Genomic DNA, 22,055 nt, shown 5'->3' with positions numbered 1-22,055 from the left:
TCTCAGAAACCAGACTGAAGTTGGTCCCTAAGCAAGGATCCTCCATCTCTAACAAATCTGGCAATAAGTCCATCAAGGCCGTGGCTACCTCTAAGTTTCTGCACCCCTACAACCAGGCGGAGGACCTCCAGTTGCCTCCTGAATCCTCCAGGGTGCTATCTGATAACAAATGGAGAGAGACTTTTCTGCACCCTGTACCTGGTACTCGGCCAATTTAATCCAGTGAGCATGGCAAAGTGTACGTCAAGGCAGTGGTTACCCCCGATTCTCTGCATCCCTCCAACCAGGCGGAGGACTTCCAGTTGTCTCCTGAATCCCCCGGGGTGCTACCTGATAACAAATGGAGAGAGACTTTTTTGCACCTTATACCTGGTACTTCGCCCACGTCATCCAGTAAACTGGGCAAAGTGTACGTCAAGGCGGTGGTTACCCCCAAGTCTCTGCACCCCTCCAACCAGGCGGAGGACTTCCAGTTGTCTCCTGAATCCCCCGGGGTACTACCTAAGAAAGAGACTTTTTTGCACCCTGTACCTGGTACCATTTCATCAAGTAAGCTTGGCAAAGTGTACATCAAAGTGGTGGTTAACCTCGAGTCTCTGCACCCCTCCAACCTGTTGGAGGGCCTCCAGTTGTCCTGTGAATCCTTTGGGATACTACCCAATATTAACAAGTGGAGAGAAACTTTCCGGTGTCCTGTTCCTGGTACTTCACCCACTTCCTCTGTTGCTGAGGATGGCTCGATGGAAGGAAGCATCCTAGTCACCAAGATGGTGAGACCAGTTTCATTCCCTCTAGTGGACAGAAGAGGTAATCTTCTTGAAGAGTTGTCACGGGTGTGTCGCCACGAAGATCGTCGCGACTACACAGCCTGACTTCTCGCAGCTGAGTTTTTGGTGCCTTGTGTTTTTTGGCAGTCAGGGAGTTAATTCTCTCCCTCTGTGCTTGACGAGGCTCAGCCTCGCCCAGCTGCAGTTAATGCTGCAGTATTGGGATTCCTTCAAATACCTGCTGGTCTGATAGGGAAGTTGTCGGTGAAAGCATTTCTTGCAGACCTTCAGAGCGGATCGTTGTTTGGTGGGGTTCGGAGCGAAGAGTATACGGTGTGGTTTCTTCCCTTCCTCCCTTTATCATTTATCTCCTAACCTGTTGTTGTTCCCTCTGTAATTGTGGTGTGAGTTTTTGTATGCAAGGTGGTTTTTGGTTTTCCCCTTGTACTGTCTCGTTTGTCTAGTACTGTGTTTTGGGCATTTTCTATCCTGTTCCCCATTGTTGTGATCGGGGTCCTTCTCAGGACTAGATTACTGAGGTTCAGGGATATTCAGGAGTTTAGGGTTACGCTGGCGGCCAGGACCTCTGTACCATTAACAGTACCTCCAGGTTGAGGGATTAGTCAGGGCCCCCATTTAGGGTCAGCTCAGGCCCCTGACCTCCTGTACATTGAGACAGCGTGACAAGAGTAGGATCGGCCTCCAAATTCTCTGCAGGAAATCCTTGCTGGCTTGAAGAAGAGGGGGCGTAGAGTGGGGGTACTGTAACATCCCTGGCGGTGTGCTTGCATGGCTTACCATCTCCCACCATGCAAGACCGCAATCTTACCTTTCAGGCCAGGCTGCACACTTTTGCTCCAGTACCTGCTGTTTGTATGTCTCTTGTCTGCTGGCTTAGGGCGTCGGCGCTGTTGCTTTCTGATTCTTAAAGCTACAGTGTGCTCAGTTCTAATGCGTCCCCATCCTATTGCTGTGAGTCACTGGATGATTAAACCTCCTCCACCCTGTAGGAGGTGCCTGAGCAATACTTTCTGACAGTCTGTTCTGTGCAACTGTGAGTTTCCAGGTCCTCTCCTGACTCTAGTCTGTCTGCCACCCTGGGGGCTGAGTACCCAGGGCGTCTACCTGTACCTGTGACTTCTAGTTAGTTTCTGCCACCCTAGGGGATGAGTTCCCAGGCTCGTTCCTGTATCTTGTTCCTGGTTCAGATCCTGTCTGAACAGTATCCTAGTCCATTACTTGTTTGTCTCTATGTCTGTATCTTCCTGCAGTATCTGAACCTGCACCTAACTCCAATTCGTTGTCTCTGTACTTCTGTTTGTGAGTCTTGTGTCCACTCGCTACTTCATTGTAAGTACCTTGTGTGTATCTGGTTCTGCTCGTTCTGTTTCCCTCCCTCTGTATCTAACTCCTGTGTTCCAGCTATCTTCTTGTGTTTTCCAGTCTGTTCCATGTGAACAGAGTCCTGTCCTATCTACCGCATCTGAGGGTTATGCTTTTCTCTGCTTGCTCACCGAACCTGCGGTTTTGCTCTGCTTTGCTTGTTCACCGCATCTGCGGTTTTGCTCTGCTTTGCTTGTTCACCGAATCTGTGGTTTTGCTCTGCTTTCCTTGTTCACCGCATCTGCGGGTTTTGCTCCGCTCTGCTTGTCTACCGTACCTGTGGCTCTGTTCCTGCATCCCAGTCTGTACTGGTCCCTATCCTGCCTACATTCCTACTTGCCTGTACCCGTCTGTCTGCAAGTCAGCCGTGCCTCCCTGTGCCCAACTGTCTGCATGCCAGCCGTGCCTTCCAGTGCCCACCTGTCTGCATACCAGCTGTGACTATCAATATCCACCTGTCTGCATACCAGCTGTGCCTGCCAGTACCCACCAGTCAGTATGCCAGTTTAACCTGCCTGTTCCTGCATTCCCCAGTGTGGGTCAACAGCTGTGATTGGGGTATGACCTGGAGTAGCACCTGGTCCGTCTGCTTGGTTCCTCCCTGGTCCACAGAGTCGACTGAGCCGCCATGTGACCTTGGTCGGATTGGGTTGATACTTAGTTACGCCCCTCCAGGCACTCCTCGGTTCATGGTACAGTGGGATCACTAATCACGCTCACGCTAGTCTGCCCGGGCGTGTGCGTAACATAGGCCACATAACTATAACTGTGGTTTTGCAGTTCCATGGTTCAAATCTCTGTATTATCCAGCTTTTGGCCTTTTTTCCATAAAAAAACAGTAATAGTGTCTCCCTGACTGTTCAGACACAAATATATCTGTTTGAAAGATTCTGGTGTAGGCCAGATAACTAGAACTGTGGTTTTGAAGTTCCACAGTTCAAGTCTCTATATTATCCAGCTTTTGGCCTTTTTTCCGTAAAAAAAACAATAATAGTGTCTCGCTGACTGTTCAGACACAAATATATCTGTTTAAAAGATTCTGGTGTATGCCAGATACCTAGAAGTGTGATTTTGAAGTTCCACGTTCAAATCTCAGTATTATCCAGCTTTTGGCCTTTTTTCCGTAAAAAAAAACAGTAATAGTGTCTCGCTGACTGTTCAGACACAAATATATCTGATTAAAAGATTTTGGTGTAGGACAGATAACTAGAACTTAGGTTTTCCTCTTCCACGGTTCTAATCTCCTTTTTCTTACCCTTTTTCCATTGATAGTGCGAGTGTAAGCTATTTTACTTCATTTACAGTGGGCAAGGCGCGTGGCAAGGGACATGAAACTGGACGTTCTGGTGTTGGTATGTGTAGAGGATGGGGCCGTGGCCAAGGTGAAAATGTGCCACAACCAACAGCCACATCTTCTCGCTCCCACTTCTTGACCGAATTACTAGGGAAGCACACTACAACACCAGTATTGCGAACTGATCAGTGTGAACAGTTATTAATTGGATAGCAGATAATACTTCCAGTTACCTGGGCACCAGCACTTCCGATCTGTCTTCCACACGGTGAAGTTTTAGTAGCCGTGAGTCTCGACCGCATACTCCTCCTCACCCTGATGCTCCTTCCTCTCACCAGGCTGAGTGTCGTCAGACAGCAACTGATCCCACAGTTGGACACTCTGAAGTGCTGTTCACTGGTCCATTTCCATATATGTGCCCTTCGCCTGCTCCGCTTGAAGTGGTGGAAGAGGAGATCCCATGTAGCGATGCCCTAATATTTGAACAGCCACGGCCACAGGAAGTCGACACTGGCACTTTGTCACAAGAGGTGGACGATGACGAGACACAATTGCCACGAACTGAGGAGGAGGATCGTGGTGCACAAGTGGAAGAGGAGGAGGTGGTGGATGATCTAGTAACTGATCCAATGTGGCAGGAGGACACGCAGAGCGAGGCCAGCAGCACACAGGGGGAGGGAGGCAGAGTACCCCAACAGGCAGGAAGAAGAAGTGTGGTGGCCGCACACAGATGACGGGCAACAGTTCCCCGTTTCACCAACACGAGGGACGTTGCCAGTACAACCGGTAGGTCTTCCAGAGTCTGGAATTTTTTTAAAGACTCTGCTGATAACGCTAAAAAGGCCATTTGTACCACTTGCCATGACAGCATCAGCAGGGATGACAAAACTACCAGCCTGACCACCACCAGCATGATCAGGTACATGTCAGCAAAGCACCCGACTTTGTGGGGTGAACCCCAGGGTCCACGACCAGTGTCAGCGGGTGTTTCCACTGCTTCTTCCGCTATTGTGCATGTAAGAGAACCCCCTATTGTGTGTGCAAGGCAATCCCCTGTCCATACTGCATGCAAAGATGCCCCCTCCTCTCAGTCTTCACTTGTTATGGCAGTTTCTCAAGAAACAGCATCAAAGTCAACGTCCACGTCCCACCGCAACGTTCAATTGTCCATATCCCAGAGCTTTGAACGAAAGCGCAAATTCGCAGCCAACGCCCCACAGGCCACAGTCCTAAATTTGCACATTTCACGACTGCTTGCAATGGAAATGCTGCCTTTTACGCTGGTGGAGACGGAATCCTTCTGCAACCTTATGGCGGTGGCCGTCCCTCGGTACTCGGTCCCCAGCCGACACTATTTTGCCCGGTGTGCCATCCCCGCACTACACAAGCACGTGTCCCAAAATATCTGCCGTGCCCTCAACAACACATTTACTGGGAGAGTCCACCTGACAACGGACAAGTGGAAAAGTGCTTGTGGCCAGGGACAGTACATCTCCCTGACGGCACACTGGGTAAAAATAGTGGAAGCCGGGACCCAGTCGGACCTTGGGACGGAACACATCCTCCCCACACCGAGGATTGCGGGCCCTATGTCAGTCAGAGTTGCCCCCACAGTGTACAGCTCCTGCGCATCATCCTCCTCCTCATGTTCAGCCTCCATCTCAGATATCACCACATCAGTTACAAGCTGGAAGCATTGCAGTACTGCCTCAGCCAAGCGGCAGCAGGCTGTGCTGAAACTCATAAGCTTAGGTGATAAACCTCACACTGCTTGTGAGTTGTGGACAGCTGTGAAAGAGCAGGCATATCTGTGCCTGAGACTGCTGAACCTACATCCAGGCATGGTTGTGTGTGACAATGGCCGTAACCTGGTGGCGGCTCTGAGGCGAGGTGAGATCACACATATACTATGCCTGGCTCATGTGCTTAACCTCGTGGTTCAGCGGTTTCTTAAATTGTACCCCGAGTTGCCAGATCTGCTCATCAAAGTACGCCACCTGTCAGCTCAGTTTCGGAAGTCGGCTACAGCTTCCGCCGCCCTTGCTGTGTTGCAGCAGCGTTTGCAGCTTCCGGCACACCGACTGGTGTGTGATGTCTCCACACGTTGGAACTCTACCCTCCACATGTTGCAAAGGATTTGTGAGCAGAAGAGAGCAGTTGTGGAGAACCAGCTGCAACAAGGCCGTCGATATTAAGGTCAGACTCCACACATAAGACCTCTGGAGTGGACCTGGATGTCTGACATATGTACCATCCTGACAAACTTTGAGGAGTCCACCAAGATGGTGAGGTGGCGATGACACCATCATTAGCGTCAGCATCCCACTTGCTTGTCTTTTGCAATGCTCTCTGCAGAGAATTAAAGAGGAGGCATTGCAGCCAGAGTATGATGAGATGGATCAAGAAGCCATAACGGGCGATTAAACACAGACCAGCCTCATCTCATCCCAACATGCATTGGGGGACAATGAGGGAGTGGAGGAGGAGGAGGAGGAGGAAGAACAGGAGCTGGTATCATGCGCTGTAGACGGTAGTACCTGTACAACTGTCATACCGTCGGTTCAGCGTGGGTGACCTGAGAACAAGGTGGAGGAGGAGGAGGAGGAGGAGAGCATGGTCAGTTGTCATCTTGGTGAGGACACGGAAGTCCTGCCCTTTACCAGTCTAGCACGCATGGTTGACTTTATGTTACGCTGCCTTAACCGTGACCCTCGCGTTGTCAAAATGTTGGGTGACAGTCATTACTGGTTGGTGACAGTTTTAGACCCCGCTACAAGTAGAACTTTCACTCTCTTATTCCTGAGGTGGAGAGGTCTACAAAAATGGGGCAGTACCAGAAGGCCCTTGCTGCAGAACTGTTAAAAAAATTCCCATCTGAACACGCTAGCGGCAGAGGTCACAGTTCGTTGCCCAGCCAATGCGTACAGGCGAGAGAGACACAACTCCAATCCAGCAGAGGCAGGGGAACACTGTCAACTTTCTGGGACAGTTTACTGAGACCCGCCCAGTTACAGGCCCTGAGGCGCGGGGTACTCTCACAAGGAGTGGAACGTTTCAAAGAATGGTGAGGGAGTACCTTGCCGACCGTACCAGCATCCTCCATGATTCCTCTGTGCCTTTTAATTATTGGGTATCCAAGCTGGACACTTGGAATGAACCCACTCTGTACGCCTTGGAGTTCCTTGTCTGCCCTTCCGCTAGCCTGTTATCGGAGCATGTTTTTAGTGCCGCTGGGGGAATTATAACTGATAAGCGCACTCGCCTGTCAACTGACAATGCTTACAAGCGAACCTTATCAAAATGAACAAGGGCTGGATTGGGCCAGACTTCTCATCACCACCAAATGACAGCAGGGTAACATATAGTCAAATCCACTGTGTTATTTCGGGAGGTGTATTCCCATGCACCGCTTCACACCCACACATGGGTATACGCTTCCTCATTTCGGATGTATTTTGCTCTAATTCTTATCCTCAGCCTCCACCACCACTATACCACCAGGGTAACCGTGGTCCGTGTTGCCAGCATTGCAAGTTCCTCCGTCCTAATTTTTGGAAGCTTTTGCTTGAAAGGCACAGGCAAAGACTAGGGGAGACCCACTCCCCAATAATGGGAATAATGTTTTTAATATGCTGTACTGCATGGTTCTTGTTTGCCAGCATTGCAAGTTTCTCCATCCTAATTTTTGGCAGCTTTTGCTTGGAAGGCATAGGCAAAGACTATGGGAGACCAACTCCCCAATAATGGGAATAATGTTTTTAATATGCTGTACTGCATGGTTCTTGTAAGGGGCATGAAAACAGTCTTGTTAAGCTACTGTGACCTCCACATTTCTTCCAAGGGGCATTAAAACCATCTTGTTAAGCTACTGTGACCTCCACCACTCTTCCAAGGGCATTGATATTCTCTTTTTATTCGACTGCGACCTCCACCACTTTTCCAAGTGGCATTAAAACTGTCTTGTTAAGCTACTGTGATCTCCACGTCTCTTCCAAGGGGCATTAAAACCGTTCATTAAGCTACTGTGTACTCCACGTCTTTTCCAAGGGGCATTAAAACTGTCTTGTTAAGCTACTGTGACCTACACCACTCTTCCAAGGGGCATTGATCTTGTCTTTTTATTCCACTGCGACCTCCACCACTCTTCCAAGGGGCATTAAAACTGTCTTGTTAAGCTACTGTGACCTCCACGTCTCTTCCAAGGGGCATTAAAACCATCTTATTAAGCTACTGTGACCTCCACCAATCTTCCAAGGGGCATTAAAAAACCATCTTGTTAAGCTACTGCGACCTCCACCACTCTTCCAAGGGGCATTAAAACCATCTTGTTAAGCTACTGTGACCTCCACCACTCTTCCAAGGGGCATTAAAACTGTCTTGTGAAGCTACTGTGACATCCACCACTCTTCCAAGGGGCATTAAAACTGTCTTGTTAAGCTACTGTGACCTCCACGTCTCTTCCAAGGGGCATTAAAACCGTCTTGTTAAGCTACTGTGACATCCACCACTTTTCCAAAGGTCACTGATATTGTATTTTTATTCCTCTGCGACCTCCACCACTCTTCCAATGGGCATTAAAACTGTCTTGTTAAGCTACTGTGACCGCTACGTCTCTTCCAAGGGGCATTAAAACTGTCTTATTAAGCTACTGTGACCTCCACCACTCTTCCAAGGGGCATTGATATTGTCTTTTTATTCCACTGCGACCTCCACCACTCTTCAAAGGGGCATTAAAACCGTCTTGTTAAGCTACTGTTATCTCCATGTCTCTTCCAAGGGGCATTAAAACCATCTTATTAAGCTACTGTGAACTCCACGTCTTTTCCAAAGGGCATTAAAACTGTCTTGTTAAGCTACTGTGACATACACCACTCTGCTAAGGTTCATTGATATTGTCTTTTTATTCCACTGAGACCTCCACCACTCTTCCAAGGGGTATTAAAACAGTCTTGTTAAGCTACTGTGACCTCCCACATTCTTCCAAGGAGCATTAAAACCGTCTTTTTATTTTACTGCAACATCCACGTCTCTTCCAAGGGGCATTAAAACTGTCTTGTTAAGCTATTGTGACCTCCACGTCTCTTCCAAGGGGCATTAAAACCATCTTGTTAAGCACCTGTCACCTTCATTCTTCCAATGGGCATTAAAATTGTCTTGTTAAGCTACTGTGACCTCCAACATTCTTCCAAGGGGCATTAAAACTGTCTTGTTAAGCTACTGTAACCTCCACCACTCTTCAAAGGGGCATTAAAACCATCTTATTAAGCTACTCTGACCTTCACGTCTCTTCCAAGGGGCATTAAAACCGTCTTTTTAAGCTACTGTGACCTCCATATCTCTTCCAAGGGGCATTGATATTGTTTTTTTATTCCACTGCAACCTCCACCACTCTTCCAAGGGGCATTAAAACTGTCTTGTTAAGCTACTGTGACCTCCACGTCTCTTCCAAGGGGCATTAAAACGATCTTGTTAAGCTACTGTGACCTCCACCACTCTTCCAAGGGGCATTAAAACTGTCTTGTTAAGCTACTGTGACCTCCACCACTCTTCCAAGGGGCATTAAAAAACCATCTTGTTAAGCTACTTCGACCTCCACCACTCTTCCAAGGGGCATTGTAACCATCTTGTTAAGCTACTGTGACCTCCACCACTCTTGCAAGGGGCATTAAAACTGTCTTGTTAAGCTACTGTGACATCCACCACTCTTCCAAGGGGCATTAAAACTGTCTTGTTAAGCTACTGTGACCTCCAAAACTCTTCTAAGGGGCATTAAAACGGTCTTGTTAAGCTACTGTGACCTCAACGTCTCTTCCAAGGGGCTTTAAAACCGTCTTGTTAAGCTACTGTGACCTCTACGTCTCTTCCAAGGGGCATTAAAACTGTCTTGTTTAGCTACTGTGACCTCCACCACTCTTCCAAGGGGCATTGATATTGTCTTTTTATTCCACTGCAACCTCCAAGACTCTTCCAAGGGGCATTAAAACTGTCTTGTTAAGCTACTGTGACCTCTACGTCTCCTCGAAGGGGCATTAAAACTGTCTTATTAAGCTACTGTGACCTACACCACTCTTCCAAGGGGCATTAAAACCATCTTGCTAAGCTACTGTGTCCTCCACCACTCTTCCAAGGGGCATTAAAACCGTCTTTTTATTCCACTGCGACATCCACATCTCTTCCAAGGGGCATTAAAACCATCTTGTTAAGCTACTGTGTCCTCCACAACTCTTCCAAGGGGCATTAAAACCGTCTTTTTATTCCACTGCGACATCCACATCTCTTCCAAGGGGCATTAAAACCGTCTTGTTAAGCTACTGTGACCTCAACGTCTCTTCCTAGGGGCATTAAAACCATCTTTTTAAGCTACTGTGACCTCCACATCTCTTCCAAGGGGTATTAAAACCGTCTTGTTAAGCTATTGTGACCTCCACCACTCTTCCAAGGGGCTTTGATATTTTCTTTTTATTCCACTGCGACCTCCACCACTTTTTCAAGTGGCATTAAAACTGTCTTGCTAAGCTACGGTGACCTCCACCATTCTTCCAAGGGGCATTGATATTGTCTTTTTATTCCACTGCGACCTCCACCACTCTTCCAAGGGGCATTAAAACCGTCTTGTTAAGCTACTGTGACCTCCACCACTCTTCCAAGGGGCATTAAGACTGTCTTGTTAAGCTACGGTGACCTCCACCACTCCTCCAAGGGGCATAAAATTGTTTGTTTAGCTACTGTGACCTCCACGTCTCTTCCAAGGGGCTTTAAAACCATCTTGTTAAGCTACTGTGACCACCACATTTCTTAAAAAGGGGCATTAAAAGCTTCTTGTTAAGCTCCTGTGACCACCACCACTCTTCCAAGGGGCATTGATATTGTCTTTTTATTCCACAGCGACCTCCACCACTCTTAACAGAGACATTAAAACTGTATTGTTAAGCTACTGTGACCTCTACGTCTCTTCCAAGGGGCATTAAAACTGTCTTGTTAAGGTACGGTGACCTCCACCACTCTTCCAAGGGTCATTGTTATTGTCTTTTTATCCCACTGCGACCTCCAACACTCTTCCAAGATGCATTAAAACCGTCTTTTTAAGCCACTGTGACCTCCATGTCTCTTCCAAGGGGCTTTAAAACCATCTTGTTAAGCTACTGTGACTTCCACGTCTCTTCCAAGGGGTATTAAAACCTTCTTGTGAAGCTACTGTGACGTCCACCACTCTTCCAAGGGGCATTGATATTGTCTTTTTATTCCACTGCGAACTCCACCACTCTTCCAAGGGGCATTAAAACTGTCTTGTTATGCTTCTGTGACCTCTACGTCTCTTCCAAGGGGCATTAAAACTGTCTTGTTAAGCTACTGTGACCCCCACCACTCTTCCAAGGGGCATTGATATTGTTTTTTTATTCAACTGCGACATTCACCACTCTTCCAAGGTGCATTAAAACTGTCTTGTTAAGCTACTGTGACCTCCACGTCTCTTCCAAGGGGCATTAAAACAGTCTTTTTATTCCACTTGGACCTCCACGTCTCTTCCAAGGGGCATTAAAACCGTCTTTTTAAGCTCCTGTGACCTTCACCACTCTTCCAATGAGCATTAAAATTGTCTTGTTAAGCTACTGTGACCTCCAACACTCTTCCAAGGGGCATTAAAACTGTCTTGTTTAGCTACTGTGACCTCCACCATTCTTCAAGGGGGCATTAAAACCGTCTTGTTAAGCTACTGTGACCTCCACCACTCTTCCAAGGGTCATTGATATTGTCTTTTTATCCCACTGCGACCTCCTCCACTCTTCCAAGGTGCATTAAAACCGTCTTGTTAAGCTACTGTGACCTCCACGTCTCTTCCAAGGGGCATTAAAAAAGTCTTGCTAAGCTACTGTGAACTCCACCACTCTTACAAGGGGTATTGATTTTCTCTTTTTATTCCACTGCGACCTCCACCACTCTTCCAAGTGGCATTTAAACTGCCTTGTTAAGCTACTGTGCCCTCCACGTCTCTTCCAAAGGGCATTAAAACCGTCTTGTTAAGCTACTGTGAACTCCTAGTCTCTTCCAAGCGGCATTAAAAATATCGTGTTAAGCTACTGTGACCTCCACCACTCTTCCAAGGGGCATTGATATAGTCTTTTTATTCCACTGCATCCTCCATCACTTTTCCAAGGGGCATTAAAACTGTCTTGTTAAGCTACTGTGACCTCCACGTCTCCTCCAAGGGGCATTAAAACCATCTTGTTAAGCTACTGTTACCTCCACAACTCTAACAAGGGGCATTAAAACCACCTTTTTAAACTACTGTGACCTCCACCACTCCTCCAAGGGGCATTTATATTATCTTTTTATTCCAATGCAACCTCCACCACTCTTACAAGGGGCATTAATCCTGACTTGTTAAGCTACTGTGACTTCTACGTCTCTTCCAAGCGGCATTAAAACTGTCTTGTTGAATAGCAGGTGGTTTTAAATGACATCGAGAAACGCCTTACCGCGGCTGTCAGGTACACATGAATTGGCCAATTTATGCGCTAAGATTTCGCATTTATTTACAGCGGTAATGCTATTCATTTTCCATACTTCATATTTACATGCGCTAAAAAAACTTTTTTCAAAAATGTTTCATTTATTTCTATTTTTTACAGCAGTTATGCTATTCATATTTCATATTTCATATCTATATACTCAGTGTTACAGTGTCCACTCTTCAAAGGGGCATTAAAACCGTATTGTTAAGCTACTGTGACCTCCACCACTCTTCCAAGGGGTATTAAAACTGTCTTGTTAAGCTACTGTGACCTCCATGTCTCTTCCAAAAGGCATTAAAACCGTCTTGTTAAGCTACAGTGACCTCAACATCTCTTCCAAGGGGCATTAAAACCGTCTTGCTAAGCTTCTGTGACCTCCACCACTCTTCCAAGGGGCATTGATATTCTCTTTTAATTCCACTGCGACCTCCACCAGTCTTCCAAGTGGCAATAAAACTGTCTTTTTAAGCAACTGTGCCCTCAATGTCTCTTCCAAGGGGCATTAAAACCATCTTGTTAAGCTACTGTTACCTCCACCACTCTTCCAAGGGGTCATTAAAACCGTCTTGTTAAGCAACTGGGACCTCCACCACTCTTCCAATGGGCATTGCTATTGTCTTTTTATTCTACTGCAACCTCCACCACTCTTTCAAGGGGCATTAAACCTGTCTTGTTAAGCTGCTGTGACTTCTACGTCTCTTCCAAGGGGCATTAAAACTGTCTTGTTAAGCTACTATGACCTCCACGTCTCTTCCAAGGGGCATTAAAACCATCTTGTTAAGCTACTATGACCTCCACCACTCTTCCAAGGGGAATTAAAACCGTGTTGTTAAGCTACTGTGACCTCCACCACTCTTCCAAGGGGCATTAAAACCGTCTTTTTATTCTACTGCGACATCCACGTCTCTTCCAAGGGGCATTAAATCCGTCTTTTTAAGCTACTGTGACCTAAACGTCTCTTCCAATGGGCATTAAAATTGTCTTGTTAAGCTACTGTGACCTCCAACATTCTTCCAAGGGTCATTAAAACTGTCTTGTTAAGCTACTGTAACCTCCACCACTCTTCAAAGGGGCATTAAAACCATCTTGTTAAGCTAATGTGACCTCCACTACTCTTCCAAGGGATATTAAAACTGTCTTGTTAAGCTCCTCTGACCTCCACGTCTCTTCCAAGGGGCATTAAAACCGTCTTTTTAAGCTACTGTGACCTCCATATCTCTTCCAAGGGGCATTGATATTGTCTTTTTATTCCACTGCGACCTCCACAACACTTCCAAGGGGCATTAAAACCATCTTGTTAAGCTATTGTGACCTCCACCACTCTTCCAAGGGGCTTTAAAACTGTCTTGTTAAGCTACTGTGACCTCCACCACTCTTCCAAGGGGCATTAAAACTGTCTTGTTAAGCTACTGTGACCTCCAAAACTCTTCTAAGGGGCATTAAAACGGTCTTGTTAAGCTACTGTGACCTCCACGTCTCTTCCAAGGGGCTTTAAAACCGTCTTGTTAAGCTACTGTGACCTCTACGTCTCTTCCAAGGGGCAATAAAACTGTCTTGTTAAGCTACTGTGACCTCCACCACTCTTCCAAGGGGCATTGATATTGTCTTTTTATTCCACTGTGACCACCACCACTCTTCCAAGGGGAATTAAAACTGTCTTGTTAAGCTACTGTGACCTCTACGTCTCTTCCAAGGGGCATTAAAACTGTATTTTTAAGCTACTATGACCTCCACCACTCTCCAAGGGGCATTGATATTGTCTTTTTATTCCACTGCAACCTCCACCACACTTCCAAGGGGCATTAAAACCTGTCTTGTTAAGCTTCTGTGACTTCTACGTCTCTTCCAAGCGGTATTAAAACTGTCTTGTTAAGCTACTGTGACTGCCACGTCTCTTCCAAGGGGCATTAAAACCATATGGTTAAGCTACTGTGACCTCCAGCACTCTTCCAAGGGGCATTAAAACAGTCTTTTTAAGTTACTGTGACCTCCACCACTCTTCCAAGTGGCATTAAAAATCCATCTTGTTAAACTACTTCGACCTCCAGCACTCTTTCAAGGGGCATTAAAGCCATCTTGTTAAGCTACTGTGACCTCTACCACTCTTCCAAGGGGCATTAAAACTGTCTTGTTAAGTTACTGTGCCCTCCACCACTCTTCCAAGGGGCATTAAAACTGTCTTGGTAAGCTACTGTGACCTCCAAAACTCTTCTAACTGGAACAAAAACCGTCTTGTTAAGCTATTGTGACCTCCACGTCTCTTCCAAAGGGCTTTAAAACCATCTTGTTAAGCTACTGTGACCTCTATATCTCTTCCAAGGGGCATTGATATTGTCTTTTTTTCCACTGCGACCTCCACCACTCTTCCAAGGGGCATTACAACTGTCTTGTTAAGCTACTGTGACCTCTACGTCTCTTCCAAGGGGCATTAAAACTGTCTTATTAAGCTACTGTGACCTCCACCACCCTTTCAAGGGGCATTGATATTGTCTTTTTATTCCACTGCAACCTCCACCACTCTTTCAAGGGGCATTAAACCTGTCTTGTTAAGCTTCTGTGACTTCTACGTCTCTTCCAAGGGGTATTAAAACTGTCTTGTTAAGCTACTGTGACCGCCACGTCTCTTCCAAGGGGCATTAAAACCATCTTGTTAAGCTACTGAGACCTCCACCACTCTTCCAAGGGGCAAAAAAAACATCTTGTTAAGTTACTGTGAGCTCCACCACTCTTCCAAGTGACATTAAAAAAACATTTGGTTAAACTACTTTGACCTCCAGCACTCTTGGAAGGGGCATTAAAACCATCTTGTTAAGCTACAGTGACCTCTACCACTCTTCCAATGGGCATTAAAACTGTCTTGTGAAGCTACTGTGCCCTCCACCACTCTTGCAAGGGGCATTAAAACTGTCTTGGTAAGATACTGTGACCTCCAAAACTCTTCTAACTGGAATAAAAACCGTCTTGTTAAGCTATTGTGACCTCCACGTCTCTTCCAAAGGGCTTTAAAACCGTCTTGTTAAGCTACTATGACCTCTATATCTCTTCCAAGGGGCATTGATAATGTCTTTTTTTCCATTGCGACCTCCACCACTCTTCCAAGGGGCATTAAAACTGTCTTGTTAAGCTACTGTGACCTCTACGTCTCTTCCAAGGGGCATTAAAACTGTCTTATTAAGCTACTGTGACCTCCACCACCCTTTCAAGGGGCATTGATATTGTCTTTTTATTCCACTGTGACCTCCACGTCTCTTCCAAGGGGAATAAAAACCATCTTGTTAAGCTACTGTGACCTCCACCACTCTTCCAATAGCTATTAAAACTGTCTTTTTAAGCTACTGTGACCTCCAGCACTCTTCCAGGTGGCATTAAAACCGTCTTGTTAAGGTACTGTGACCTCCAGCACTTTTCCAAGGGGCATTAAAACTGTCTTGTTAAGCTACTGTGACCTCCAACACTCTTCCAAGGGGTATTAAAACTGTCTTGTTAAGCTACTGTGACCTCCACGTCTCTTCCAAAAGACATTAAAACTGTCTTTGTTAAGCTTCTGTGACCTCCACCACTCTTCCAAGGGGCATTGATATTCTCTTTTTATTCCACTGCGACCTCCACCACTTTTCCAAGGGGCATTAAAACCATCTTGTTAAGCAATTGTGACCTCCACCACTCTTCCAAGGGCATTGATATTGTCTTTTTATTCCACTGCAACCTCCACCACTCTTCCAAGGTGCATTAAACCTGTCTTGTTAAGGTACTGTGACTTCTACGTCTCTTCCAAGGGGCATTAAAACTGTCTTGTTAAGCTAATGTGACGTCCACCACTTTTCCAAGCGGCATTAAAACTGTATTGTTTAGCTACTGTGACCTCCACCACTCTTCCAAGCGGCATTGAAACTGTCTTGTTAAGCTACTGTGACCTCTACGTCTCTACCAAGGGGCATTAAAACTGTCTTGTTAAGCTACTGTGACCTCCACCCCTCTTCCAAGGGGCATTGATATTGCCTTTTTATTCCACTGCGACCTCCACCACTCTTGCAAGGGGCATTAAAACCGTCTTGTTAAGCTACTGTGACCTCCACGTCTCTTCCAAGGGGCATTAAAACCGTCTTGTTAAGCTCCTGTGACCTTCACCACTCTTCCAATTGGCATTAAAATTGCCTTGTTAAGCTACTGTAACCTCCACCACTCTTCAAAGGGGCATTAAAACCATCTTATTAAGGTAATGTGACCTCCCCTACTCTTCCAAGTGGTATTAAAAATGCTTGTTAAGCTACTGTGACCTCCACGTCTCTTCCAAGGGGCATTAGAACCGTCTTTTTAAGCTACTGTGTCCTCCTCATCTCTTCCAAGGGGCATTAAAACCGTCTTGTTAAGCTATTATGACCTCCACCACTCTTCCAAGGGGTATTTATATTGTCTTTTTATTCCTCTGCGACCTCTACCACTCTTTCATGTGGCATTAAAACTGTCTTGTTAAGCTACGGTGACCTTCACCATTCATCCAAGGGGCATTGATATTGCCTTTTTATTCCACTGCGACCTCCACCACTCTTCCATGGGGCATTAATACTGTTTTGTTAAGCTACCATGACCTCCAGGTCTCTTCCAAGGGGCTTTAAAACCGTTTTGGTAAGCTACTGTGACCTCTATGTCTCTTAAAAAGGGACATTAAAACCTTCTAGTTAAGCTACTGTGACCTCCACCACTCTTCCAGTGGGCATTGATGTTTTTTTATTCCACTGCGACCTCCACCACTCTTCCCAGTTGCATTAAAACTGTATTGTTAAGCTACTGTGACCTCTACGTCTCTTCCAAGGGGCATTAAAACTGTCTTGATAGGGTACTGTGACCTCCACCACTCTTCCACGGGGCAGTGATATTGTCTATTTATTCCACTGCGACCTCCTCCACTCTTCCAAGGTGCATTAAAACCATCTTGTTAAGCTACTGTGACCTCCATGTCTCTTCCAAGGGGCATTAATACTGTCTTTTTATTCCACTTCGACCTCCACGTCTCTTCCAAGGGGCATTAAAACCGTCTTGTTAAGCAACTGTGACCTCCACGTCTCTTCCAAGGCACATTAAAAAAGTCTTGTTAAGCTCCTGTGACCTTCACCACTCTTCCAATGGGCTTTAAAATTGTCTTGTTAAGCTACTGTGACCTCCAACACTCTTCCAAGGGGCATTAAAACTGTCTTGTTTAGCTACTCTGACCTCCACCACTCTTCAAAGGGGCATTAAAACCATCTTGTTAAGCTACTGTGACCTCCATCACTCTTCCAAGAGTTATTAAAATTGTCTTGTTAAGCTACTGTGACCACCACGTCTCTTACACGGGGCATTAAAACCGTCTTGTTAAGTTACTGTTACCCCCACATCTCTTCCATGGGACATTAAAACCGTTTTGCTAAGCTACTGTGACCTCCACCACTCTTCCAAGGGGCATTGATATCTTCTTTTTATTCCACTGCGACCTCCACCTCCAAGGGGCATTAAAACCGTCTTGTTAAGCTACTGTGAACTCCACTTCTCTTCCAATCGGAATTAAACCTGTCTTGTTAAGCTACTCTTCCAAGGGGCATTGATATTGTCTTTTTATTCCACTGCGACCTCCACCACTTTTCCAAGGGGCATTAAAACTGTCTTGTTAAGATACTGTGGCCTCCACTTCTCTTCCAAGGGGCATTAAAACCATCTTGTTAAGCTACTGTTACCTCCACCACTCTTCCAAGGGGCATTAAAACCATCTTGCTAAGCTACTGTGACCTCCACCACTCTTCCAAGGGGCATTGATATTGTCATTTTATTCCACTGCAACCTCCACCACTCTTCCAAGGGGCATTAAACCTGTCGTGTTAAGCTACTGTGACTTCTACGTCTCTTCCAAGGGGCATTAAAACTGTCTTGTTAAGCTACTGCGACCTCCACCACTATTGTAAGGGGCCTTGATATTGTATTTTTATTCCACTACGACCTCCACCACTTTTCCAAGGGGCATTAAAACCGTCTTGTTAAGCTTCTGCGACCTCCACCTCTCTTCCAAGGGGCATTAAAACTATCTTGTTAAGCTACTGTGACCTCCAACACTCTTCCAAGGGGCATTAAAACTGTCTGTTAAGCTACTGTGACCTCCACCACTCTTCCAAGAGGTATTTATATTGTCTTTTTATTCATCTGCGACCTCCACCACTCTTTCAAGTGGCATTAAAAGTGTTTTGTTAAGCTACGGTGACCTTCACCATTCCTCCAAGGGGCATTGATATTGTCTTTTTATTCCACTGCGACCTCCCCCACTCTTCCAAGGGGCATTAAAACTGTCTTGTTAAGCTACTGTGACCTCCACCACTCTTCCAAGGGGCATTAAAACCGTCTTGTTAAGCTACTGTGACCTCCACCACTCTTCCAAGGAGCATTAAAACTGTTTTGTTAAGCTACTATGACCTCCAGGTCTCTTCCAAGGGCCTTTAAAACCGTCTTGGTAAGCTACTGTGACCTCTATGTCTCTTAAAAAGGGACATTAAAACCTTCTTGTTAAGCTACTGTGACCTCCACCACTCTTCCAATGGGCATTGATATTGTCTTTTTATTCCACTGCGACCTCCACCACTTTTCCCAGGGGCATTAAAACTGTATTGTTATGCTACTGTGACCTCTACGTCTCTTCCAAGGGGCATTAAAACTGTCTTGTTAAGGTTCTGTGACCTCCACCACTCTTCCACGGGGCAGTGATATTGTCTATTTATTCCACTGCGACCTCCTCCACTCTTCCAAGGTGCATTAAAACCGTCTTGTTAAGCTACTGTGACCTCCACGTCTCTTCCAAGGGACATTAAAACTGTCTTTTTATTCCACTTCGACCTCCACGTCTCTTCCAAGGGGCATTAAAACCGTCTTGTTAAGCAACTGTAACCTCCACGTCTCTTCCAAGGGGCATGAAAACTGTCTTGCTAAGCTACTGTGACCTCCACCACTCTTCCAAGAGGCATTGATATTCTCTTTTTATTCCACTGCGACCTCCACCACTCTTCCAAGTGGCATTAAAACCGCCTTGTTAAGCTACTGTGACATCCACCACGCTTCCAAGGGGCATTAAAACTGTCTTGTTAAGCTACTGTGACCTCCATGTCTCTTCCAAGGGGCTTTAAAACTGTTTTGTTAAGCTACTGTGAGCTCCACGTCTCTTGCAAGGGGCATTAAAACCTTCTTGTTAAGCTACTGTGACGTCCACGACTCTTCCAAGCGGCATTAAAACTGTCTTGTTAAGCTACTGTGAAATCCACCACTCTTGCAAGGGGCATTGATATTGTCTTTTTATTCCACTATTACCTCCACCACTTTTCCAAGGGGCATTAAACTGTCTCGTTAAGCTACTGTGACCTCCACTACTCTTCCAAGGGGCATTAAAACCAACTTGTTAAGCTACTGAGACCTCCACCACTCTTCCAAGGGGCATTGATATTGTCTTTTTATTCCACTGCGACCTCCACCACTCTTCCAAGTTGCATTAAAACTGTCTTGTTAAGCTACTGTGACCTCCATGTCTCTTCCAAGGGGCTTTAAAACTGTCTTGTTAAGCTACTGTGAACTCCACGTCTCTTCCAATCGGCATTAAAACTTCTTATTAAGCTACTGTGACCTCCACCACTCTTCCAAGGGGCATTGATATTTTCATTTTATTCTACTGCCACCTCCACCACTCTTCCAAGTGGCATTAAACCTGTCGTGTTAAGCTATAGTGACTTCTACGTCTCTTCGAAGGGGCATTAAAACTGTCTTGTTAAGCTACTGCGACCTCCACCACTATTGTAAGGGGCCTTGATATTGTATTTTTATTCCACTACGACCTCCACCACTCTTCTAAGGGGCATTAAAACCGTCTTGTTAAGCTTCTGCGACCTCCACCTCTCTTCCAAGGGACATTAAACCCATCTTGTTAAGCTACTGTGATCTCCACCACTCTTCCAAGGGGCATTAAAACCGTCTTGTTAAGCTACTGTGACCTCCACCACTCTTCCAAGAAGCATTAAAACTGTTTTGTTAAGCTACTATGACCTCCAGGTCTCTTCCAAGGGGCTTTAAAACCATCTTGGTAAGCTACTGTGACCTCTATGTCTCTTAAAAAGGGACATTAAAACGTTCTTGTTAAGCTACTGTGACCTCCAGCACTCTTCCAATGGGCATTGATATTGTCTTTTTATTCCACTGCGACCTCCAACACTTTTCCCAGGGGCATTAAAACTGTATTGTTAAGCTACTGTGACCTCTACGTCTCTTCCAAGGGACATTAAAACTGTCTTGTTAAGGTACTGTGACCTCCACCACTCTTCAAAGCGGAAGTGATATTGTCTATTTATTCCACTGCGACCTCCTCCACTCTTCCAAGGTGCATTAAAACCGTCTTGTTAAGCTACTGTGACCTCCACGTCTCTTCCAAGGGGTATTAAAACTGTCTTTTTATTCCACTTCGACCTCCACGTCTCTTCCAAGGGGCATTAAAACCATCTTGTTAAGCAACTGTGACCTCCACGTCTCTTCCAAGGCGCATTAAAATCGTCTTGTTAAGCTCCTGTGACCTTCACCACTCTTCCAATGGGCATTAAAATTGTCTTGTTAAGCTACTGTGACCTCCAACACTCTTCCAAGGGGCATTAAAACTGTCTTGTTTTGCTACTGTGACCTCCACCACTCTTCAAAGGGGCATTAAAACCGTCCTGTTAAGCTACTGTGACCTCCACCACTCTTCCAAGGGGTATTAAAACTGTCTTGTTAATCTACTGTGACCTCCACGTCTCTTCCAAGGGGCATGGATATTCTCTATTTATTCCACTGCGACCTCCACCACTCTTCCAAGTGGCATTAAAACTGTCTTGTTAAGCTACTGTGCCCTCCACGTCTCTTCCAAGGGGCATTAAAACCGTCTTGTTAAGCTACTGTGAACTCCACGTCTCTTCCAATCGGCATTAAAACTTCTTGTTAAGCTACTGTGACCTCCACCACTCTTCCAAAGGGCATTGATATTGTCATTTTATTCCACTGCAACCTCCACCACTCTTCCAAGGGGTATTAAACCTGTCGTGTTATGCTACTGTGACTTCTACGTCTCTTCCAAGGGGCATTAAAACTGTCTTGCTAAGCTACTGCGACCTCCACCACTATTGTAAGGGGCCTTAATATTGTATTTTTATTATACTACGACCTCCACCACTCTTCCAAGGGGCATTAAAACCATCTTGTTAAGCTTCTGCGACCTCCACCTCTCTTCCAAGGGGCATTAAAACCATCTTGATAAGCTACTGTGACCTCCACCACTCGTCCAGTTGGCATTAAAACCATTTTGTTATGCTACTGTGACCTCCACCTCTCTTCCAAGGGGAATTAAAACTGTCTGTTAATCTACGGTGACCTCCACGTCTCTTCCAAGGGGCTTTAAATCCATCTTGTTAAGCTACTGGGATCTCTATGTCTCTTCCATGGGGCATAAAAAACCTTCTTGTTAAGCTACTATGACATCCACCACTCTTCCAAGGGGCATTGATATAGTCTTTTTATTCCACTGCGACCTCCACCACTCTTCCAAGGGGCACTAAAACTGTATTGTTAAGCTTCTGTGACCTCTACGTCTCTTCCAAGGGTCATTAAAACTGTCTTGTTAAGCTACTGTGACCTCCACCACTCTTCAAAGGGGCATTGATATTGTCTTTTTATTCCACTGCGACCTCCTCCACTCTTCCAAGGTGCATTAAAACCGTCTTATTAAGCTACTGTGACCTCCACGTCTCTTCCAAGGGGCATTAAAACCGTCTTTTTATTCCACTTCGACCTCCACGTCTCTTCCAAGGGGCATTAAAATCGTCTTGTTAAGCTTCTGTGACTTTCACCACTCTTCCAATGGGCATTAAAATTGTCTTGTTAAGCTAGTGTGTCCTCCAACACTCTTCCAATGGGCACTAAAACTGTCTTGTTTTGCTACTGTGACCTCCACCACTCTTCAAAGGGGCATTAAAACCGTCTTGTTAAGCTACTGTGACCTCCACCACTCTTCCAAGGGGTATTAAAACTGTCTTGTTAAGCTACTGTGACCTCCACGTCTCTTACATGGGG

This window comes from Phyllobates terribilis, unplaced genomic scaffold, assembly GCF_046119375.1.
Source record: "Phyllobates terribilis strain yellow unplaced genomic scaffold, ASM4611937v1 Scaffold_13__5_contigs__length_258822181, whole genome shotgun sequence".
NCBI classification, from domain to species: Eukaryota; Metazoa; Chordata; class Amphibia; order Anura; family Dendrobatidae; genus Phyllobates; species Phyllobates terribilis.
This window is presented reverse-complemented; position numbering follows the sequence as displayed.